Source organism: Mustela lutreola, chromosome 17 (genome assembly GCF_030435805.1).
Source record: "Mustela lutreola isolate mMusLut2 chromosome 17, mMusLut2.pri, whole genome shotgun sequence".
Classification (NCBI taxonomy): Eukaryota; Metazoa; Chordata; class Mammalia; order Carnivora; family Mustelidae; genus Mustela; species Mustela lutreola.
The window spans coordinates 2548027-2573257 of record NC_081306.1 but is presented as its reverse complement, the minus strand read 5'-3'; the positions used below and the strand labels follow the sequence as shown (position 1 = coordinate 2573257).

The 25231-nt window shown below is 49.6% G+C and overlaps 1 long non-coding RNA gene across 1 annotated transcript; it reads right to left on the bottom strand.

The window, feature by feature from the left end:
- Positions 1-4132: 4132 nt before the first annotated feature.
- Positions 4133-23928, bottom strand: LOC131819735 (uncharacterized). The gene is made up of 4 exons (XR_009349306.1): positions 23832-23928; positions 22631-22822; positions 8121-8256; positions 4133-5200 (listed from the first exon to the last, which is right to left on the bottom strand). It is a non-coding gene; the product is annotated as an uncharacterized LOC131819735 (long non-coding RNA).
- Between the last annotated feature and the right edge of the window lie 1303 nt (positions 23929-25231).

Sequence of the window (25231 nt, the reverse complement as noted above, 5' to 3'; positions counted from 1 at the left end):
AGATTTTATTTACTTATTTGACAGAGAGAGACACCGAGGGAACACAAGCAGGCGGAGTAGTGGGAGAGGGAGAAGCAGGCTTCCCGCTGAGCAGGGAGCCCGATGTGGGACCCTGGGATCATGGCCTGAGCCAAAGGCAGACACTTAACAACAGAGCCAAGCAGTTGCCCACAAAAGCCACTCTCACCACTCCGGAGATTCCAAGGGTCTTAGAAGTTCTGACAGCAGGAACTAGGCACGCCCAATTGTTACAATAATTGATATTCTTATCACCCCATCACTGAGTAAATTATAAGGGTCTTAATAAGATCCCTGTCCTAGGAACTGGGGACAAAACCCAAATATATATGTTGTAATATCACACACCCTCATTAATTTCCTTCACTGGACTCGCATCAATCCAATATTCGTCCTGTTAAAAAGAACACCACAGGGGCACCTGGGTGCTTCAGCGGGTTGGGCTTCTGCCTTCAGCTCCAGTCATGGTCTCGGGGTCCTGGGGTCGAGCCCCGCGTTGGGCTCTCTACTCAGCGGGGAGCCTGCTTCTCCCTCTCCCTCTCTCTCTCTCTGCCTACTTGTGATCTCTCTCTCTGTCAAATAAAATAAATAAAATAAAATAAAAAGAACACCACCTCCCCCAAATGGAGTCGCTTAAGCCATCTGAGCAAACCAAGACTTACTACCTAACCTAAGTACATGCTCAACCCATCAGGAATGTGATCTTTAACTAGACAACATGGAATTTCTGGATCAATATTGAGAATTTAATGATAGGCTCCCCTTAGGACCACGACCTTTCCTAAACCGTGCATCTCTTGCTCCCTCCACTTGCTGGATGGGATGCCTCCTGATTCATGGATCCTTCGATAAAACCAATTAGATCTTCACACTTACTCTGTTGAAGTTTTTTGTTTTGTTTTGTTTTGTTTTAAACAATCTCCTTGTGTATTCGTATGCTTGGGAGTTTTGTCTATTTCTGCCTAGAGACATGTTAGTTCTGCAAAGGGCAGTTTTCTCATTCACTGCTGAACCATCGGCCCTCCCTGCCATGCCTGGAACATAGGAGAAACTCAATAAATATTTACGTAATTGATACAAGAGCTGTCTGTTGTTCACTTAGAAGGAGAGACTGAGGACACGCGCTCTGAGGCCCTTGAAGCAGAGGGAGCCCTTGAGTGTCTGTTAAGAGGATGTGATCGTGGCTTTATTGCCTCGAACCTCTCCATGAGTCCTCTCTGGGCCCCAGAACCCTGGCAGCATGATGGTCCCCACACGTGCTGCCTGGAGAAATGGGGGTTTAGATAGAAGACTCTTAGCTCCGGAGACAGACACCATCTGGGTTTGAATCATGGCTCTGCTCTACCCTTCACGTCCCGGGACTTCCGTTTCACTCACAACTGAAAAAGGGGGTCTTTGTGAGGATGGCGAGATTGGGTATATAAGGTGTCCGGCACCGCCCTCCCCCAGCACCACGACTGGGGACGAAGGATTAGACAGGATGCAAAGGGAATGTGTGATGTCGCTGTGTCCCCAAGAAAGGGGCCCTGGCTGAGCCCCAAGTTGGGGGGCGTAGGCAGCTATGCCCTGTAACCTGACTCCAGGGGTTCACCATTTGGGGTGCATTAAATTGAACACGACCCAAGAAAGTGTTGGAAGCAACGAGCTCCTTATTGCTTGTGACAAGTAAAGAGGCAGGGAGATAGGTCTCCCAGCACCATCCCCCCGTGGGGTTAGTACAAGAAGCTTATATTCAGTGGATTAGGGGGCAGGGGCGGGGAGTTTTCATATACATTAAGGAACTTATACATAGTCTATGACTTCTGCACTTTGTTTCAACTGCACACGTGTGCACACCTACCGTGTCAACAGGCTATGTATGTTCAAAAGTTGGTGGAAAAAATCCCTCGGATTGAGGACCTCCCATGGCATCTCAGCTACTGCCATTCCTGGGCAGAGTCTGAGCACCCGGCTTGATGGGGCATCCAGGCTGAGAAAGGTTCGTGGAACCCCCCAACATGCAAGCACAGAGAGAAGCAGCAGAGTGGGTCCCAGACTCTGGAGCAATGAGAGCATCGGGGAAGGACCACGGGAAGCCTTCGAAAGGCTCACGGGCTTCCCTGTGTCTTCTCGTTGCGTGTGACATGGAGCATCCCCCCCTTCCGATCCCCACACATCCGGAGGTTAGCACAAAGGGGTGGCGAGAAGCAGTTCTGTTCTCACACTTGGATGGGAGCCTTGTATGTCCCACAGCGCAGCCCGTGTGGCCCGTCCTCCAAGGACCTGGGGAGAATCTCAGTGGATGATGAGTTGCCTTCTCCATCCAAACCCTTGAATCCCCCCCCCCCAAACAGACCTTAAGGGCAACCCCAAGGCAAAAAAGCAAATCTAAATTAACAGAGACTTGCTTCCCACCACCCAGAGGAACGGAGCTCAAATGACAACTTATGACAAAGTGAATGAATAAAGGGGTGTCTGGGGGGCTCAGTGGTTAAAGCCTCTGCCTTCGGCTCAGGTCATGATCTCAGGGTCCTGGGATCAAGCCCTGCATCATCGGGCTCTCTGCTCAGCGGGCAGCCTGCTTCCCCCCTCTCACTGCCTGCCTCTCTGCCTCCTTGTGATCTTTCTCTCTGTGTGTCAAATAAATAAATAAAATCTTTAAAAAAAAATTTTTAAGTGAATGGATAAAGAAAGTAGCATTTCGGGGAGCCTGGGTGGTTCAGTCTGTGAACTGCCTGCCTTCAGCTCAGGTCACGATCCCAGGGTCCTAGGATTGAGCCCTGCCTCTGGCTCCTTGCTCCATGGGGAGCCTGCTTCTCCCTCTCCCTCTGCCTGCCACTCCCCCTGCTTGTGTGCTCTCTCTCTCTTTCTGTCAAATAAATAAATAAAATCTTTTTAAAAAAGAAAAGTAAGGACAAGAAAAGAAAAACCAGCATCTTTACACATCCGAATCTTGGACTGAGACTCCTTGCCACCACAGGGCACATTGCCAGGAGCCCCCACAGGGCATATGTCTTCCTTGCACCCTGAAAAACACTAGCTGGGAAAGAGAAATCTCGAGGGGCCCCGGGCTTCTGAAAGGCTGTCCTGGGCCAGGGACAGCAATTCTGTGGCATTCTAACAGGGACAAGTAGCAAGGGCCAGGGGTGCAAGTGTTATTCAATGAATCCCAAGAAGCTCCTCCCGGATGGTGTTGCCCAGTGGGGGAAGGAACCACTTTGAGAGGAAGTGAGCCTCCCGTCCCGGCAGGTATGCAAGTAGATACCATCCGAGGTGCGGAGAGGTGACTCCCACTAGGGGGCTGGCCTGACTAAAATAATGCAGAGGTTTCTTTGAAGCTGAATAGACTACAAGTCTGTAAGTAAAGCCCAGAGTGATGGTGAGGAGTGAGAGCTGGGATGTTAGTGGGATGTACCGGGAAGTGAGGAAGAGGAACAGGAGGACGAGAATAGAAGGAAGAAGAAAACAGGGGGCCCAGCTGGGAAGGGGATGTGATTCTGCTCTTCTGATACAGATAAAGAGTTCTTCGTAGGCAGTATTTCCCCACGGGTGGGCCACGCACTCTGCAAGTCAGAAAAGCTTACGCCGAGCCACAGAGGAAGCCAGCCAATCGTGATCTCAGCAAACCCCAACACCATCCGATTCTCCATGCAAAGTCTGGAGCTCTGATTTCTGGAGCACATGGCCTCCAAGCGGAAGAGAGATTGAAGAGGACCACCAACACTTAACTGTCACAACCCCAAAGCAACAACGATTGCGGCCACTCGCGGGCCGTCGGCCAGAACTGGTCCCATGATCCCAACCATCTGGTCTCAGCCTGGGGGGATACGCCTTTCACAGCTCTCTGACACTGCTCATCTCCTTGATCAATAAATAAGTGGCTGGCCTCAGATTCAGAGCCTGCAGGAGAAAACAGAACATGTTACTGAGCCTACAAAATGCTCTCCGTTCCTAACGCTGTTCTTCTCGTGATTATCTCCTCTGTAGGGCAAATGACCCCAATTTTCCATGTGGGATACCAAAGTAAGTGCTCCTTTCCCAAGAAATGTATTTATTTTTAAAATGGAGTCCATTTCAAGAAGATTATTAATTCTGTTCCAAGTCAAACTGGGCAGCACATACATTAATATTTATTTTAGAAGAGGTAATAGAATACATACTTCAAAATTCAGAAAGTATTATCGTATAGCTCGTGAAAATTCAGCTCCATTCCCAGACACACAATTCCCGTTCCTGTTAACACTTTTTATAAATGATTTCATGGATACTTTGGCTCTTACAAAGAGCACTGAGGTGAACCTCGTTGTGTGTACTCCTTTGGGAGTGTAAACGGGTACCTAAAGGATAAATCCCTAAAAAGAAAATCCTGGAGCTCCGGGTGTGGGCGTATCCCTCCCCATGGTTCAAGATGGCACACGGCTGCCATGTTAGTGGGACAGGTCATACATGATTTTATTCCTTTACTCAACACACCCTGAGAAGCACCAATCCTGGGTCAGCCCTGTGCTGGGAAGAAGTAATAGGAAGAGGCGTTGGATGCAGTCTTGACCTCAAAGAGTTCACAATCTAGTGGGAAAAGGCAGACACACAAGCCAGTTGCTATGGTTATCTACCGCAACGTGGTTTACCACTCTGAAACATAGAGGCGCCGAGCAACAACTAGGAGGGTGGTGGAGTGTACGGGCCAGCAATACAGAAAAAGCAGGGTCAGAATGGCTTGTCTCTGCTCCCTGATATCTGAGGCTTCCTCTGGGGCGACTTGAATGAAAGCGGACTGAAGGATCCATTTCCTCAGTGGTTTCTTCACTCCCAGTTCTGGTGCCCATGCTGCTAGCATTAAAGAAAAGGCTGAACTGAGACTGTCACCCAGAGCCTTTAACATGTGCCTCTAGAGCAGGGAAGTCACAGGGTGCTTAGATGTCCCTCAGGATGGCTTAGGGCTCCTAGAGCAATACTTCTAGAGATCACAGCAGAAGCTGCATGGCCACGGTTGACGCAGTCTTAAAAGCCACACATTATCATTTGCACCACAAGCCAGACGTCCTTCAAGCAGAGGGATGAGCGTTTTGAAGCGGCCACACTGTCGATTGTCATACAGGATACGTGTTGTGGCAGAGGCAGGTCCAGCAGCACAGAGAGCCCCATCCAAGAGAGACAGCTTCATTCCCTCGCAGAGCGATAAGAAGACACTCAGGGAAAGCCACTGAAAGGAGGTGACACCGAACTGAGAATTGAAAAGTACAAAAGTCTGAGCGAAGTTACCAAAGGCTAAAATGGAGTAGGAGGAGGAAGGGAGGGTTTCAGGCAAAAGGAACTGTGTGTGTAATGACTTAGGGGTGCTTTGAAATGTTTGTGCTTAGAAAGGTGGGGAACTTCCATGCAGGAGGGTAAGAAGCCAGGCTTGGAGTCGTGGACGGGAGCAGAGATCTTAGCTTTATCCCTTGCTGGCTGTGTGTCAAGTGAGCCTCAACTTCCTCACCTATAAAAAGCCCTGGGGTTCTGCAGTCGTTCGGATTATTCTAAGGAATAACTGAGATAAGACAGGGCCTGGCATAAAGGCGCTGGAGGCATGTTCGCCCCTGACATCACCATGAAATCTTGGTGGCACACTGGAATCATCGAGGGAGCTTTAAAAGAACACTGATGTAACTAAAAGCGCAAAACTTACTACACTCTGAAAATTACAAAACACTGTTGAAGGAAATTAAGGAAGACTGGAAGAAATAAGAAGACATCCCATGTTCATAGATCAGAAGACTTAGTAGAGCTCCCCCACCTTAGCAAGAATTCCCAAAGGGATCTAGTTTCAACTCAATCCCTGTCAATAACCCAGCTGACTCAGTGTATCTGAAAATTCACATGGAAATTCAAGGAACCCAGAATACAGTCTTACATTCCCGAAAAAGACGGCGAAGTTGGAGGAATCAGCCTCCCTCTTTCGAAACGTACTACAAAGCCACGGTGATGGAGACATTATGGTATTGACGTTGTACATCCGTGGAACCAAACTGAGAGTCCAGAAATAAACCCCTATGTCTATGGCCAATGGATTTGGGGTGCTGGTCCATTCAATGGACAAAGAACAGTCTTTCCAGCAAATGGTCCTGGGGCAACCAGAATCCACATGCAAAAGCGTGAACAAAGTTGAACTGCCTCCTTGCACCACGTGCAAAAATCATTCAGAATGGATCAAAGACCTAACTGTAAGAGCTAAAACGACCTAAATGCTTCAAAGAAACGTAAGAGAAAATCGTGGTGGTCTTGGATTTGGATCTGAGTTGGGACGCCAAAATCATAAGCAACAAAAGAAAACTGGATGAATCCGACTTCATCAAAATTAAAAACATTGTACCTCAAAGAGCACCATCTAAAAAGGGAAGGGGCACCTGGTGGGCTCAGACAGAAAAGCATGCGACTCTTGATCTTGGTGTTGTGAGTTCGAGCCCCATGGAGAGATGACAGAAAAAATTTAAAAATAAATAAAAATAAAATTTTTAATTAGAAAAGAGAAAGGACCACCCACAGAATGGGAGGAAAAGGCTATCAATTCCATCGCTAGTTTGTACCTACAATATGTAAAGAGCATTCACAACTCAATAATAAAAACATGAATAACCCAATTTTTGAAATGGGCCAAGAATCTGAATAGACCCTTCTCCAAACTAAGATAGACAAAGGGCCAAGAAGGCTGTGAAAAGAGGCTCAACATTATCCCTGGGGACGATGCTGAACACCACCACCAGGAGAGGCTGTCTCACACCCACCAGCTAAGCTAAAATCCGCAAGATAGACAGTGGTGAGAATGTGAAGGGGTAGGGACACTCCCACCCCCCAGAGGGAACGTAGAATGGTGTGGCCACTTCGGAAACAGTCTTCAAAATGCTAAACATAGAGGGGCACCTGGGTGGCTCAGTAGGTTAAGTGTCTGCCTTTGGCTCAGGTCATGATCCCAGGGTCCTGGGATCAAGCCCCACGTTGGACTCCCTGCTCAGTGGAGAGTTGGTTTCTCTTTGCTGCTCCTCCTGCTTGTGCTCTCTCTGTCTCTCTCTCTTGCTCTCAAATAAATAAATAATCTTTGTAAAAATTCCTGTACAGGAATCTTTACAACAGCAGAATTCACGATAACCAAAGAATGGAAACAGCCCGAATTTCCATCAGCTGGTGAAGGAATAAATAAAACATGGTATATCCGTATAATAAAATACGACTCAGCAGCAACAACAACAAAAACGAGCTGCTGAGTCATCCTACGACTGGATAACCCTTGACAACAAGATGTTCAGTGAAAGAACCCAGGTTCAAAGGACCCCGTATTGATGGTCCCATTCATGTGAAATTTCTAGAATGGCCAAATCTACAGAGATCAAAGGTAGATTACTTGTGACCTATGGCTAGGGGTCGGGGTGGGGGGTGGACAGGGGAAGATGGGGAGGATTGGGGAGTGACCGCTAAGGGGTGATGACATCTTCTTGGGGTAATGAGACTGCTTTTACTTTTTTTTTTTTTTTTTTTTTTGAGATTTTATTTTTAGGTAATCTTTCCACCCCATGTGGGGCTTGAACTCACAATCCCAAGATCAAGCGTCTCGGGCTCCCCGTTCCTTAGCTGTTCTAGAAGAGTCTGCTTCCATGATTCTGGAGGGCGGGACAGCTGGCCGAGAGCCCCCGAGCTAGGAAAGGGGCAGGCTGAGGACGGAGAATGATGAACACAGAGGCCAGCAGAGCCCAGCAACACGTTCCACGAACAAACATGGGTCAGGATGCCACCAAGGGGCGGGCAGCGTTGTGCGTGGAGGTCAAACAGGATGGCTGTTTGCAGGTGACAGGGAAGGCTCCCCACCAAGGGTGTCCTCTACGGGGGTGGGGGGTACAAGGGGCTGAATCCAGCCAGGCTCTCCTTACCGATCCCTGAACTCACCGGGCTCAAGTCCCTCCCCTTTCTGGAGCAGGCACAGGGGGTTGGGAGTTGGGCTACACCTTTCCAAGCATCGGCCTCTAGTGAATTGACACCTCACTCCGCAACGGCACATCTATTTTATCTCGGTGCCTAATTGGAATCTCGATTTTAACATCCTGTTACACAAGACCGTCGTACAGATAACAAGACTGAATTATATTCATTACCATTCGGTGAACGCAATTACGCGAAGCAAGCAACATCCTTTGGCAGCTCCTGGAGACCAGCTCCTATGGGCACGATCCCCATTCCACAGACGGAGAAACCGAGGCCTGGCGAGGGAAGCGGCTTGGCCAAAGGCACCTGGTGGGAAGGGGCAGAACTGGGATTGGAACCCAAATCAGACGGATGCCAAGCCCTTGCTATTAAGACGTAGAGCCCTCGCAGCCCTGAAGTTCTTCAGTGACCAAGTCAGGAGACGGAAGTCCCCTGATGCCGAGTATCTCCCTACTGGTCAGCACAGCGAGAACACTGGCATCGGTACCCAGATCCCTGTCACCGAAGTTGGCAACCACTCTAGCTAGCTGCCTGTTTGTGGGGCACCCAGTACACAGCAAGGACATAATAATGTCAGCATCCCCCTTCCACGCCCAGGAGAATCACCCAGTTCAATTAGCCTAGTGGCTTTCCTTCCAGGGACTCCCCGTTTCTCTGGCAGATCCCACAGGCAGAGCCAAGGTTTCTGAGGATTTACACCAGCCGTCCCCCCTCAAGAAGCCCCCTCTGTTTGATGCCTCACTCGCTATCCTTGGAAAGCCCTGCTGTGGTCCTCCCTTCTCCCAGCGCCCAGTACTTCTCTCCTCTCCCAGGCGCTCACTCCAGACGGATTATTCACGGTAAACCCATTTGTCCTGAATGCAGATGTAATATGTAATTCCCCAAGAATTCAAATGTAATTTAAAGTTATTTTCCAATATCTAATTTGCCTTTTATTTATTTAGGGCAATATTTCAGTGGGAGCCTCCAGCTAAAGTGCCAGTGTTTGTTTACGGGGCCGGGCCTCCCGACGGCGGGGAGCCACACGCCCCAGACTCAGACGTTACCGATTAAAAAAGTAATTACAACATTGAACACAGCCTTAAATAAAAGTGAAAATGCAGGAGACAGGAAAGGAAGCAAAAACATAAATTGGGAACAATGCCGTTTTCCCCCAGACGTTTTGTAATATTTGCAGCCTGCCTGGCTGTATTAGCCACAAGCAGCAGGGAGGGGTGGGGTGGCTCTCCCCTGTAAAGAGGTGGGAAGAAGTTCTTAATTATCAGAGATCATCTGCCTGCCTGTTTCCCTGTCTTTTAGGGTAATGTCTCCAATCTAATGTAACACTCTTACACTAAATGACCAAAATCACCAATCAACTCAAACTGACTTAAAGAGAAAATAGGTATGTTCTGGCTCATGAAAGACCATTACTAGTGTTGGCTTCAGGCATAGTTGGATCAAGGTGCTCAAAAAATTATTTAAGCATCTCTCTATGTCTTGGCTTGGCTCGCTGCAGAGTTGACTTCTTTCTCAATCTGGCTTTGTCCTCTTGCTGGTTAAGAGAGAATCCTGGCTACTTCAAGCTTCTGTCTTGCCTGCTTACCATTCCCAACAGAAAAAGGGTGCTTCTCATCCCATTGTTCTAGCCAAAATCTCAGGTGGGGCTCTCACTGGCCCTATCTGGGTCATGTGCGGATCCCTTGAACCGGTCACTCCAACCAAGGAGTTTCAGTCCTCTGGCTAGAACAGGGTTAGATTCCTACCCCTTGAGGACAGAAGTAGGCTCAGCCTGGCCCAAACCACACAGATGAAGACCAGGGGGCAGGAGTGGTTCCCAAAAAGAAAATTGAGGTTCTTTGAGGGTTAAAGGGGCAATCAGGCAAATGCCATTGATTTCCACCACAGATACAATTTCTGTCTTTTTTCCAGTACAGGTACTGCTTCTATCTTAGGTCTAGACCACACTTTTTACCTTGTGAGCAATGCAGTGTACTCTGTCCTCCATTGGTAGGAGTGTCGTAGGACTCTAATGGAGAATATCAAACATGTGGATTCCTCCCTCAACTTTACTTAGAGAAAGAAGTCCTCTGCTGCCAGTTATAGCACACTATGGCTAGGAAGAGATGACATTTTGCAATCACTAAGGGGGGCCTTCAATAGAAGGGCAGGTACGAGGGGCGCCTGGGTGGCTCAGTGGGTTAAGCCTGTGCCTTCGGCTCAGGTCATGATCTCAAGGTCCTGGGATCGAGCCCGGAATCGGGCTCTCTGCTCAGCAGGGAGCCTGATTCCCGCCCGCCCCACGCCCCCCGCCCCCCGCCTGCCTCTCTGCCTACTTGTGATCTCTGTCTGTCAAATAAATAAAAATAAAATCTTTAAAAATAATAATAATAATTAGGTCCAAATAGCTATCTGGTAATTATGTCAAAGGGGAAGCAGGAGGCAGCAATAATATTTAAGGTGCTCATTGGAGTTCCTGGCTGGTGCAATCTGTTGAACTCAGGTCACGATCTCAGGGTCCTGAGATCAAGTTCCATTTTGGATTCCACACTCAGCGCAGAGCCTGCTTGAGATTCTCTCTCCCCCTCTATCTGTCCCTCCCCACCGCACACTCTCTCTCTAAAAGAAATATATCTTTAAAAAATTAAAAAATAGGGGCCCCTGGGTGGCGCAGTGGGTTAAAGCCTCTGCCTTCAGCTCAGGCATGATCTCAGGGTCCTGGCATCGGGCCCCGCATTGGGCTTTCTGCTCGGCAGGGAGTCTGCTCCCCACCCCTTGCCTGCCTCTCTGCCTGCTTGTGATTTCTGCCTGCCAAATAAATAAATAAAATCTTTTTTAAAAAATTAAAAAATAAAGTGCTCACAGGTCCAGCTTACACCCAAAACGTGACTGTGTCTATGAACGGGCCATCGACACGTAACACTGGGGTCCAGTTCGTGTAACTCTCGGCCACATGCAGCACTAAAGAAATTGCATCCTCCTCTCCCAGTGGGCATCCTGTACAGGACAGAGCATCCAGGAGGCCATGCAAAACCTAGCCTGCCCGGCGACCGCTTCAGGACCAGGAAGGAAGCAGCTGCGACAAGGGACCAACCAGACTCCTGTCCTTGCTGTGCCTGCCTTGAAGGCGGACAGGTTCCCGTTGGAACTAAGAAATCCTCTGGGGTTCCGAGATCATCCAGGGTCAGGGCAGGGAGCAAAAACCTTGAGAAAAAGGTTACAAACAAAAAAGGCGGGTGAGTGCCCAAGCAACTGGTCAGGAAAATAAAAGCCCTCTGCTTTAACGGTGCCCCCCGTGTTGGTGGAAAAGTTCTTGCCGATGGCCTAGAAATAAAGGGGAGAGCAGATCGGACTTGGAACGCTGGAACGCAGCAATCGCGCTAGTTGTCGCTGGCCATGCGCCAGGATCATCTCGTCTCAAATGCTAGCTCGTTGCAGTCCGTCTTCCCAAAACTTTGAGAAGCCCCTTGGCTTTATTGTTCCTCCTCCTCCCAGCACAGATGAGAGAATGACATGTCAGAGACGTGACGTCCTATGCCCAAAGTCTACATGGGGGAAAGGGGGCTAGAACCCAGATTTCTTACTTTCTCCTCCAACGCTTTCAGACACAAAAAGCCTTTTTATTTCCAAAGGCAGTGGACAAACGGAGATAGGAAGCTTGTGTTTGTTGAGCACATCCTATGTCGGCCACGGTGCCCAGCGGCATCACACATGTGCTCTTCCCATGTCTCCCCGCAGCCCTGCCAGACCCCTGTGTTACCATCACCCCCTCTCAGTAATGGACAGCGGAGGCTCAAAGGGGCGAGGTAGCTCTCTCTGCATTCGTTGACCCTTTTGAGTCTCGGAAGGGATTCAGCATCTGTAAGAAGGAACCTAGAAAGTCTCTAGGAAGGGGCACCCCTGCTCCCCAGAGGGCTATCCTCACCTCCGCTCTCTGAGGCATCCCTGGGGTGCCCTTCTCTTCCCCAGAGAGACGGTCTATGCCTATGCGCACCCCACGGCCCTCGGGGACCCCCAGCTCTGCTAGCCGGCTCCAGCCAAGACAGGGATGTCTGAGCTAATATAACCTTGCAGGGATTCTGTAATAGAGCAAGAGACAGAGGGACAGACAGAGCCCGAGGGGACTCAGAGAGAATCTGGAAGGACAAGGAGGGTGTGTAGGGACAGGTCAGAAAGGACAGGGAGGGAGGAAGGGGGTGGACGAGCATTGGCAAAGGTAACAGAGGACAAGAGAAGAGGCTGGAGTTCGGGTGCAAACACGCATAACTTTTGTAATAAAGGAAAAACGGAAATTCTTCACTCCATCTCTCTCGTCTCTCATCTGTACCCATCGCTGTATTAAGCATCACACAGACAAAGTCCGCATTCTCAAGGGATTGTAAAATGAGGCCAATGTTCCGACCTGGAAAACCCAGATTCCCCCACTGAGATGTCAGAGAAGCCTTCACTGAGTTGCAGATGGCGCCTCAAGAGTGCAGAAGAACTTTCCATACAGACAAGGTGGGGAAAGCCGTCCAGATAAAGGGAACTGCAAACACCAAGACCTGGAAACAGAGGAGGGCATGGTGTCCAGGACCAGCAAGGAGCGGGTTGTGGCCGCAGCAGAGCACAGGACAGAGCCGGAAATGAGACAGGGCTTGGTCACACTAGAGATGGAGACTTTATCTTGACAACCAGTGTCTAAAAGTGTCATTAAAGAATCCCCGAGAATTTGCCGATTTATACTTAGGGATTTATGAGTGCTCAGCAAGGATTTTTTTTTTTTCAGGATTTTATTGATTTATTTGACAGAGAGATAGAGAGCACAAGTAGGCAAAGCAGCAGGCAGAGGGAGAGGGAGAAGCAGGAGAGGGAGAAGCAGGCTCTCCGTGGAGCCGGAAGCCCAACGCAGGACTCGATCCCAGGACTCTGGGATCATGACCTGAGCTGAAGGCAGCCGCTTAACTGACTGAGCCACCCAGGCACCCCTCAGCAAGGTTTTTTTTTTTTTTTTTTTTAATATTTTATTTATTTATTTGATAGGGAGAGAGATCCCAAGTAGGCAGAGAAGCAGGCAGAGAGAGGAGGAAGCAGGCTCCCTGGTGAGCAGAGAGCCCAATGTGGGACTCGATCCCAGGACCCTGAGATCATGCCTGAGCTGAAGGCAGAGGCTTTAACCCACTGAGCCACCCAGGCGCCCCTCAGCAAGGATTTTTAACACTACGGTGTGTTCACCCAACACCAGCACATTCTGGATCATTCCCCTGACAACCAGCGTAGAACGAGATGTAGAACCGATACACAAATGATGTGTTTGTGCCAGATAAAGGCCAATCGGTGGCCTGCTTTGGCAATGAAGGTTCTTAGGGAAAAAAAGTAGGAGGATTACTTCTCCCAGCCCCAAAATAAGAGAAGCAGTAGAACTCAAGAAAACCTGGGCTAGAACAGCAATTCATTTTTAGTAAGTGGCAAATTAGCTTCACCAAGACTACATCATCAATCATGTCAGGTAAACAATACTAATTTGAATTTTATCACTTTTATTTGTACATAGTTCCTAATTTGTGTGTGTGTCTGATCGCTGTTTAGGAACTTCTTTTGTCATTGAGTCTAAAACATAATTTTTGTCACATTTTGACTCTGAAATCAGGATCCATCTTAAAATCTATGGCCTCTTACAAGTACAACTGACAGGGGTACCTGGGTGGCTCAGTGGGTTAAAGCCTCTACCTTTGGCTCAGGTCATGATCTCAGGGTCCTGGGATCGAGTCCCGCATCAGGCTCTCTGCTCGGCAGGGAGCCTGCTTCCTCCTCTCTCTCTGCCTGCCTCTCTGCCTACTTGTGATCTCTGTCTGTCAAATAAATAAATAAATTCTTAAAAAAAAAAAAGTACAACCGACAGCACTTTTTCCCTCTGAAAGAATCCTGTATCTTACAATGAATGGTGGATTAAATTTGCATGAAGAATAAGTGGTACCTGGTTTTGTTTGTAAATAGCTGAGTAACATTACAATAAAAAATGTTTAAGCCAATATGAGGTATCTTGACTACTCTCTACAGAAATAGTTTATATAACACTCAAGCTGAGTACCAATGATGAGGAAGAGGCCATAAGAAAAAGTTTTAATCAACAGAAGTCAGATTTTCATATTAGGAAGACATTCCAGCACCACACTGGCTAGAAATGGACCAGTTTTGCAGGAGATCAACTGAGAAATTATGAGAACATATATATAGAGAATATCTGTTTATTCACATATATATATGTAAAGATGAGAACATAACAAAGAGATGTGCAGGAGGTAGAATCAGTGGTATTCAGCGCTGGATTCGATGTGAAAGGGCGAGATGTTGGGAAAGGGAAAGTGGGACAGGGAAGGCCCAAAAAGGTTGGGGTTTCTGGATGGGATGAAGAAGCATCTCTAAAGCAGAGGATGGTACTTAAGGTTGGGATGCTAAGTTGTGGCAGTAATGATGGTGATAGCAACAGTGGCGTTGAAGACTATGGTGGCGATAGTGGTGGTGGTGATGATAACAGGGATGATGGAGATGATGGAAGTGGTGATGGTGAAGTGATAGTGACAGTAATGGTGGAGGTCATGGTGGTGGTGGTGGTGATGGTGATGATGGTGATGGTGGTGGTTGGTGGTGGTGATGGTGGTGCTGATGGTGATGCTAGTGAAGCTGTTGGCAGTGGTGATGATGGTAGTGATAATGGTGGCAATGATGGTTATCATGGTAGCGATGGTGGTGGTGGTGGTCATGGTGGTGATGATGGTGTTGATGGTGATGCTGGTGACAGTGTTAGTGGTGGTGATGATGGTGGTGGCACTGGTGATGGTCATGGTGGTAATGATGGTGATGGCTGTGATGCTGGTGGTTGTTGTTGGTGGTGGTGGTTGTGAGGGTGGTGGTAGTGGTGGTGTTGGTGGCAGTGGTAATGGTGTTGGTGGTGTTGGTGATGGTGATGATGGTGGTAGTGATTGTGATAATGGCGGTGATGGTAGTGGTGATGATGGTGATGACTGTGGTGATGATGGTAGGGATAATGGTGGCAGGATGGTGAGGGTGATGATAAAACTGGTTTTAAGCAGTGATAATGGTAGTGGTGGAAGTAATAGTGATGATAATGATGAGTATAGTAGAATTATAATCATGATGTCATACCAGGAGACCCAGAAGTAAAAGTTGGGGATTGGGCTCTCCAGCTGTCCCAACTTGACATCAATCATCGACCAGAAAGAGCCGACTTTCTCCAGGCCTCATCTGTGAAATGAAAATCACTCCTCTCTCCTCCTATCATGATGGTAGACATCAGCCTCACTCTCTAATCACACAATGAGAAATAAAATATAAATGAACACTAGAATCAACGGATTCCCCCCACAGTGGGGAATAACCATTATTTACCCATAAAAATATTTTGAGGGTTATTAGCATATAAACTGTGATTAATTAAATTCACAAAAATTGTTTCTGCAGCATGTAAATGAGGTGGTGCCTGCTGGGCGGCACTGAAGCTTCACTCTCCTGGTGGCTGCTGGGGGGGGACAGTTGGGGGGAAGTCACTCAACACATCTGCTCCAGAAACTTTGGGAAAAACTACAGAGCCCATCTCAAAGGTGGTTCTTCCCTGATCTCTTCTGCGTTCATCCTTCCAGCTTGGGTCTACACAATTCAGGGGATAAGTTTGGATGCTGGTGTCCCCATTTAGGAATTTCTTCACATCTATGAATCCTGAAGGGACCCAAAGATGAAGGAGCTTGAAGGAACCAGAAGGGAGGAAATCAGCTTTATTTTAGTTCACTCTGACTGCTCTGTCCAGGAAAGGGCCAAAACTAACTCAAGGCTACATAGATTCCTTTCCAGGGCTTTCCACATGCCACCCTAAATTCTTACAGGGTTTTCATGAGGTCAGTGAGACTCTGGATCACACACGCGAAGGAAGCTGGCCCAGATCGGCAGCCAGAACAAAGGGACAAGTGAAGGTGGAAGGGAGCAGACTGAGTTGTGCTGTAGTGACCTCCAGATCCAAAGGGTTAGACCACTGTCTCTGTCTTGCAAGCCTCCAGAGATCCAACTGGCTGACTCTCTAGGCATTGGTGCCATGATGCCTGGAAGGTTTCAGTTACCCAAGAATGCATCTAGGTCTCCAATGCCCACCCTGGTGCAGACCAAGAACTCTTCTCCCTACAACCTACAACCGCGAGTCCAGTCTTTGTTTCTGCCAACCCCATGGTGCCCACCTCAGCATAGACACCTGCTCCTGTCGGGTTGCCAGGAGAAGGAAAGAACTGTGCGTGTCTGGATGGAAGTCCCAGTCCCTTCAGAGACGTGCCCTCTCCTAGTAGGACCCAAGTCCAAACTCAGCTAACACTTATCTGCACTCAGCCAGGTGCAGTGTTGTCCATTTTTACACACAGCTCTGTAAGTGACACCACTACTCAGGTTTTCCAAGTTGAGGAAATGGAGTCAGCTGTGCCTTGAGGATACCAACACCACCAGATGCCTTTGACATGCCAGGCAAATCCCCCACACAGGCCACGATGCCCCAGACCACAGACAACTACCAATATAACTAGACAAGGCTCAGAGAGTTTCACTCTCCCCAAGAATACTTCCTTCATCACTGAGCGCAGCCCACTGTCCTGGGGCCTGCTTGCCCACCCATAATTCTCTTCCCCATTTCTCCCAGATGACTGTGACAGTTTTGAATGAAGCAATTTGGAAGTTCTCAGATGGAACCCTTTGAAGAAGGGGAAAGGGTTTTTCTGGGGGAAAAAAAAAGACTCAGATATATCCTACTCAGGTCGGATCTGGAGGAAGAGACGGATAGACCATGCCTGAGATTGGGACCAAGGAATCAGGGAGAGGAGAGCCTGGCCCAGAAAGAGACCAGAGTCATAAGTGTCCCTAAGCCCTGGAAACTCCAGCAAGTCCAACTCAGGTCCCAGGCCCACCCCAGCAGGCCTGCAGATCAGAGTACCCAAATACCAGGAAATAGCCACCAGCCACCAGGGAACCTCACTGGGACAGCATCCAAGCAGCTGCAAGGTCTGGAAGATTAAGCCCCAAGGGACCCAATAGTAACCCCCACGAGAAGGCCTGATAACTAACAGAATTAGAAACACAGCGGCACAATAGCGGGAGAACTCCGTTCTCTTTTGTGTCTCCCTGACATCACTCCATGCAGAACCAGCCTAGAACAATCCCAGGCTCCTTTCTTCCTTCTGGCAAGCACCCAATCTCTTGGAAAGATTGGATCTCTGCTATTTCTCCACATCATTCCTGCCCACAGGGTTTTGGAGTCCTCTTAGGGAAACCCAGACCCCCGGCCTCATAAATAACCTTTAGGGGACCAGGGCTCTTCACAAACTCGATACTGACGTTGCATGTGAGTGGGCTGGTGCCCTGGATGGTGTTGGTGGTTCCAGAACCTGTTGGGCATCCAGATCGCCTGGGGACATTTTCCTGCAATTAACGAGTACCCAGCAGCGATCACGGTGGTAATAAATAGAACTGGTATCAGAGGGCCTAGAGTCGGAATGTGATTTGTCCCCCAGTCACCTCGTCCCCATTGGCAGTCCCCACAGGGGACCCCTGTAACCACTTTAGGGGGTTCCCCTTCTAGAGAGAGTCGTGCAAATACAAGCAGACGCTAATAGACACCCCCCCAACTTCCCCTCCCCCCTTCAAGTGGAGACACCACCAGGAAGGCGTTCATCATCCTGCTTTTTACACTTAATATTTATGGGAGGAGATGCCATAACAATGTCTGTAAATCTGTCTCATAATTTTCAACGGCTATGGGTAACCGTAATTTATTTAACAGGTCTCCTTCTGACAGGCCTTTAAGAACTTGCTAAGTGCATCACATTCTCTCCTTGTCTCCGCCTCACGAGACGCCTGTGTTATTCCATGTATTTCGAAGGCCAGGTCCTTGTACCCCCCAAAAATGATTTGAACAGGCGTCCTGGGATATTGTGATTTATAGTAAGAAATAAGTCTGGTCTTTGTCCCTGTTTCCGGCCCCAAGAAACAGGAGCGATCAAGGTGTCTTGAGATGCAGACCAAACCCCCTTCCACCACACCTGACTCCCTGTTAATGAGGGGACTTTGGGAAAGCACCTGAGGATGGGGAAACCAACCATGTGACTGAGGGACTTTCAGTCCTCTCCCCCCAACCCCCGCCTTGAGCCCCAAAGAGAAGAAAAGGGGCTGGAGATGGAATTAATCACCAACAGCCGCAATTTAATCAGTCATGCTTATGTGATGAAACCGCCATCAAAACCCAGAGGAGAGCTCCTGGGTTGGGGACCCTGTGGAGACGCAGGGAGACGGATGCCCAGATAAGGCCTGCAAGCTCTGTGCCCTGTCCCATACCTTGCTCTAAGCATCTCTTCTGCCTGGCGTTTCAATCGTTCCACTCTTTGCTTATACACTGGTGATCTGGTAAGTAACGCGTTTCCTCTGAGCTCTGAGAGCGGCTCCAGCAAACTAACCAGCCCCGAGCGTGGCTTGGTGGGAACGTCCAATTGGTAGCCAATCAGTAGCCCAGGTGCCAAACTGGACAAACGGGTGTTTGGAGTAGGGGCCGTCTGGTGGGCTGGAGCCCTAACCCAGTCTGACGCCATCTCTGGGTGGACGGTTGAGTCATAGGACGCCCAGCTGGTGTTGGAGACGTCCTTGGTGTGAGGACACACTTGCACAGCAGAGCTGGGGTCAGGACTGGAAATCCTCAATCCTGGCCTCGCTGTAACTTCTGGTCCGAGTGTTCCCCCCACCCCCACCCCATCCTGGGCCTCAGCTGCTGGAGCCTCTGGACGGCCTGGCCTGGCTTTGTTTTTATTTTGTATTAAAGTTGCTATTTCTCCTGGAGGCTGCAGCCTCCAGGCTATTTCTCAGGACATTAACTTTTATGGCCATCGTCTGCCACCATCTCTCGGGGTGGCCTTTGATTCCATTCAGGAGACCTGGGGATAAAGCAGCTGCAGCAAAAGTAACTGGAAAGTTAATATCCCAGGATACCCATAGGACTGCCCTTCCCAGCAGCGACTAGTGGGGGGGTGTCTTCTGGGGCATTTCTTTTCTTTTCTTTCTTTTTTTTTTTTAAGATTTTATTTATCTAATAGACAGAGACCACAGGAAGGCAGAGAGGCAGGCAGAGAGGAGGAAGCAGGCTCCCCGTGGAGCAGAAAGCCCAATGTGGGGCTCGATCCCAGGACCCTGGGATCACGACCCGAGCCGAAGGCAGAGGCTTTAACCCACTGAGCCACCCAGGCGCCCCTGGGGCATTTCTTCCTGTCCCCAGCAGAGTGGAGCTTCCTCTGTCCGTGGCACATCCTTGAGTTCTTGCTTCCCTGCTGCCAGGCAGGCCCCTGGACCAGCAGTCTGGGGCAGCACCAAACACACTCCACCCTTCCCCTGCAGGCATCACTAATGGATCATGACACTTCCTCCCACCCAGCCCTGTGGGGCAAGCTCTCCTTTCCTGACTCTGGACAGACATTACCAATCGATCAGCGAATAATAGTTGCCATTCTGAGGGGTGCGTGGTGGTCCATTGGGTTAAGCATCTGACTCTTCTTGGTTTCAGCTCACGCCGTGATCTCATGGTCGTGAGATGGAGCCCCACTCGGGCTCCACGCTCAGCTCGCAGTCTGCCCGAGATTGTCTCTCCCTCTCCCTCTCCCCTACCCCACTCATGCTCTTTCTTTCTCTCTCTTTCTCAAATAAATGAATAAATCTTTTTAAAAAATAAATAAAAAGAAACTAGTTGCCATTTTATTTTATTTTATTTATTTATTTTATTTATTGCCATCCATTTTATTTTATTTTATTTTATTTTATTTTATTTGACAGAGAGAGATACAGCAAGAGAGGAAACACAAGCAGGGGGAGTGATAGAGGGAGAAGCCAGCTTCCCACCGAACAGGAATCCTGATGCAGGACTCAATCCCAGGACCCCAGGATCATGACCTGAGCCAAAGGCAGACACTTAACAACTGAGCCACCCAGGCGCCCACAACCATTTGTTTTCCATAAAAGGAAAGTGAGAAGAAAAGAAGAAAAGTTCTTAAATGGTGTATGTGGTAAGTCATTTTGGCCACATGGACACAGAAGCAAAGGCACCTGTGTGGGGAGGATGGGGGACAGTCTGCTGGAAGCACCCCGAGTGGTCAGTCCTGGGGATGAAAAGCTAGCCTTGGCCCGGAGCATTCCCCGGTAACCCACCCTGATTGGTTGATAACAATACCGAGCAGACCCTTGCTGAGTCTGGGGCATGTTTCACACATGAGGCCCAGCAGTGAGTCCTCCAAACACATTCATCACTTCTCATCCCTACACCATCCCCAGGTGGTGGATACCCATAGAGGGCATGAAGTCAGTCCCTTTCAAAGATGGACACTCAGGGAGTGACAGCACCAAGCCTCTCACTGTGTGAGAATCTATTATGTGACGGTGATCCTGTGAGTGGGCTAGTATCACCCCTATTTTATACATAGGAAAGTTGGGGCTTAATGGGGTTGAGTCCATTGGCTGAAGGTCACGGAGAGGGGACGGGAATGTAGACTGTCTCGTCTATCACCAGTGCTTACGATGACAAATGTTGAGGAACAGAGAAGGAGGGTTTGAACACACCCCCTCCATTAGCCCGATGCCATCAACGCTAAGCTTTATGGACAGTCCCCACTGCCCATCTCAGGGTAATGTTAGGGATGGGTTTAGAGCTGAGTCTGGGACCCTGAGACCATGCCATCTGCGGAACAGGGCAGGACAGAAGCATAGTATGGTCTCCCTACCCCAGCCAATCAGAAACCATGATCAAGGGGGCTCTTCATCCCCACGGCCAAGTGCAATGCCTGTCGTGGGTCAGGGGCCATTAAATACTTGCCCAGTGGTGGTGGATTCAGTTTTACTTTTATAGCAGAGCAAACTGTCCCAAAATGTAGTGGTTCCAGCCAATGGTCACTTGGTTCAACGCATGACTAGGGAGGTCTAGCTAGATGGGCTCCCTGGAGCAGGAGGGTCTAAGGTGGTCCCTAGCATGCTTGCCGGCTGCTTCTGGGCCCCCAGGCGGGCCAGCCCAAGCATGTTCTACCGGGTATCTTATCAGCCAGCCTTCTTCCCTAGAAGGTCTAACGCCAGACAGAAGGGACTAACATCAGCAACCCAAACCTGTGGGCATCCCCTAAGCAAGCTCAGATCCAAGATTTAGAGAGCTAGGCTCCATTTCTTACCGGGAGAAGCCTGAGTGGCTGTTTGTGGTAAGTCATTTTGGCCACATGGTAAGTCCATTTTGACCACATGGACTTACCATGTGGCCTTACCACACACACCACATACACCGTGTGGACTTACCACATACACCACATACACCATGTGGACTTACCACATACACCACATACACTTTGTACTTGGTGGTTACAAAGTAACCACATAAAGGGATGGGAATATTTTGTGCCCACTTTCCTTGCAATGTGCCACCGCGTTTAAGTGAATAGACGGATAAATCCAAAGGCAGAGAGGGACTAACATGAAGGCACGTCCAGCTCAAGCCCCTGAATGGTGTCCGACCTCGGAACCTGTCGTATTATCCTATTCCCAGCGAGGAGCAGGGGACAGAGCAAAGCCTCTTGGTAGGGGTGCCGTGGCTGGCGGGGGACAAAAGGAGTCTGGAGCCTGGGCTGAATGGGGGACTCTGGCCAACGGGCTTCCATGCTAGCACCAGTCCCCATGCAGGCGTGTGTGGCTGGCAGGTTTCCGTGTCCCCCACCCCCCGCGTCCCCTTCCCCCCAAGTCCACATGCCTGCCTCTTGCCTAAGCCTCCCCTCTGCCCACCTGAGCATCCTTCCCAATCCCGCCTGTGCCCCGTGTGATGCGCCGCGCCATGGAGCGTAATTGCTATGGTGATTACTTAGAGCCATTACATTAAGTTTTAAAACGCTCCCTTCCAATTGAACAATGTTTTTTCAAAGTCAACAGCTGGTTCCCAGCTTGAATGCAACCGTTAGGATAAATTAAATAAAAAGGGTAATAAAATCACAGTCTAAATTTAATTTCTGAAGAGTGCATAGCCTCCGAAGGGGGGGTAAAAAAAACCATTTAAAACATGCCTTTAAAATACAGCCAAAAAAGCCAAAGTTAATTCACTCCCTGATTATGTCATCTAACGGAGCCATGAACCACCGAGTGTCCCTGGTGTGTACTAAGCCCCGAGAGGTCACTCCCAGGACCCTGGGTGGGGCGGGCCGATTCCAACAGGGCGGGGCCATCCAACAGGGCACGGGTCCACGCAGACAGCCCCACACACAGGCTGAGAACGAGTTCACCTCATCCCTTGAGGCACAAGCACAATGAAAATGATGTCCCAGCCAGGCCTCCATCCCAATGCATCACCCCATTACCTGCAGCTGGCTCCTGGGGGCCGCTCAGGCCACCTCAAAATAGTCCACTCTGGCTTCTGCCAGAATTGCCTTTACCTCCAAATAAGGATTATTTGGAGGTAATCCTTATTTGGAGGTAAAGGCAATTGAGGAAGACGAGGAGAGAGGAGAAAATCTCTTTGCTGTCCCTCTACTCACCTAAGAGCTAAACATAAATTTATAAAGGTGCCCCCCTCCCCTCTCTATCAGAAAGGACAGGAGGAGATCACCAGAGGCACCTCTAGACTCTTACCCGCCCAGCGAATCGAGAGCAAACCTCACTGACCCGCCCTTACCTTCCCCGTAGTGACCTCCCTCAGCCTGCTGCCCCGGGAGCTCCAAAGTCCTTCTTCCTCCCGTTCCTTGTGTAGGACCATCCTGTCCTTGGTGAAGAGGCGAGGCTTGCCCAAGTTTGAACCGCACTTTGAGATGCTCAGCATTGCCTGTATTCCTAAATTCCTGGTTGTTTTTCTCTTCTTAATCAGGGCCTTTGGGGGAAAAAGAATTTGTTTTCCTCCCTTATTCCCTCCCCGGACGACAACTGCCCTAAAAGGACCAGTCGGACACTTCCCCGCCCCCGCCAGGGTTCAGGACCCACACCCCAGGCTCCAGAGTCAGCCTGGACTTGAATCCAGCCTCTGCCATTTATTTGCCGGATGACCTTGGACAGGGATCAGCTCATTCCTCAGAGCCTCAGTCTCCTCCTCTGACCAAAGGGAGCTAATTAATTCTTGCATGTGATGAATAAATATTTACGGAGCACCTAGGCTGCCCCGGGCCCTGTCCCAGGAACCCACGGGACAGCAGTGAGCCAGCAGACGGAAATCTCTGCCTGAAGGAGCAAATATCCTAGTGGCAAGGCAGACAACAAACACACTCAGGAAGCAGTATATAGAGAATGTGAGTAGGAATTTGGGGAAAGTTCGAGAGGGAAGGGAGGGGGGGTACTGTAATTTTAAGGTGTTTGGGGAAGGTCCCACGGGAAAGGGCCTATTAGAATACAGGCCTGAGGGAGAGGTAGGAGGGTAGGAGGCAGCCACGTGGATGCTGGGTGAAGAGCGTTCAGGCAGCGGGCGCAGACATGCAAAGGTCCTGAGGCAGGTGTGCCTGGAGAGGCTGGGAGCAGCGTGGAGCACGATAAGTGGGTAGAGTGGCAGGAAATCAAGTCAGAGCTAACCGGGCAGTAATTACATCCAGTTCCAAGGGCTGGTTGATTCATTCAACTAGCATTTACCGAGCATTTAATCCACACATCAGACAGAACTGTTACAGGGAGGATTAAGTCAGACAAAGCAAGAGCAGCTCTTGGAAAATGCAAGTTCCTAGTGACTGTTAACCACTCCTCCTGCGGACAGGTGGACCCCCTGCTTCCTGGCCAGGTAGAGGTGGGTACACTGTCCCCGAGAGCCTAGATCCTGACTTTGCTTTCTCCACCTGGAGGCTCCTGTTCCGGGGACCCACCTGGTGCAGCCTCAGCTTCAGAAATCGGTCACTCACCGTAGGGTGTGCACCCGGGCGTGCGTGTGTGCATCCATGTGTGCATGCGTGAACACGGTCTCTTCGCTGCGGATCTGCAACCCGCCTGCAATGTCACCATTATTTCCTTTTCTCTCTTGTTCCCACCAAGCCTGGGCACCCCATTCCATTCGCCAGCAGGCGGCGCTCAATGTGCCCCTTCCTCCTTCCTCACATCCACTCTCGGGCCACACACACGCGCGCACACACACACACACACACACACACAGAGGTAACCTGGGGGTTCCTGCTTTTTCAGGACCGCCCCCCACCGCCCCCACCAGGAAACCCTGGGTGGGTCCCGCAGACCAGTTCTACAGAAGTTCTGGGCCAAATGCTTAGGTTTCACGACTGTGCCCCAAAAGGGTCTTTCTTCACCCGAGGGAGAAGTCCTGAACACAGGCAGCAACAAAATGCTTCCCACATTTGTGATGGGAGAAGGAGTGGGGGGGGGGGTGCCCCCATGCTCGGGGCCCCACCTTCAGCCGCGGCCCAGGCAAGATGGTTGGGGGCGACTTTGCAAGGGTTTCAGTGCTGGTGCACCCCAAGCGGCACCTTAAAATACAGACCCTGCCTGCCTCTGTAGTTCTGGGGTGGGGCCTGAGAACGGGCATTGCAACTAAGCCCCTGGATATGCCAACACAGCTGCTCCAAGGCCACAATGGCTGATAACAGCAGGAAAAGTCCCCTTTCCCTCTCCAGGCAGATAATGGATATTCCCTAAAGCACCATTTATGAAAAACAGAATATTGAAAACACCCAAGGCTCCAGGTAGAGCAGGCTGGTCCGCGAAGCCCTGGGGTAGCAACTCAGCGGGCGCGGTACAATTAATGTTTAACAAGCAGCTCTTCAAGAGGGGAAGCCCAGGCTTAAGGAGCGCGCCCATTTCTGCTGTTCGCAAATACTTCCAACAAGGCCAGTTCCAAGCTACCAACATGCGGTCCACTGGCTCACAGAATTTTTGACAGTTGAAGAATCCATTCTCCAGAGCCAGGAACGGCGAATCCCAGGGTACCCCTCTGCGCAAATGTGAAATCATATATATCATAATGAAATGGCTCTCTGTGTGAGGGTATGGAAAGAGCTCCTGAACATACTGGTAAGGGGAAAAGCCAAGGCATGATACAGTATGGGCGGTTGGCTATGTTTTGAGTAAGTAAGGGGCATACAAATACACGCACATACACACACACACACACACACAGTGCTTGCACTCGCATTAAGAATGGTTGGAAAAAGATAAAGTTACTCAATGTCAGCTAAGGGAAGAGAGAGACCGCAATCCTGCAGAGAAAGGGATTGAGGTGTTTTTTTATAAATCTCTTTCTATAGCATTCTGACTTCTGAACTATGTAAATACAGCATCGCATCTGTTCCAGAAA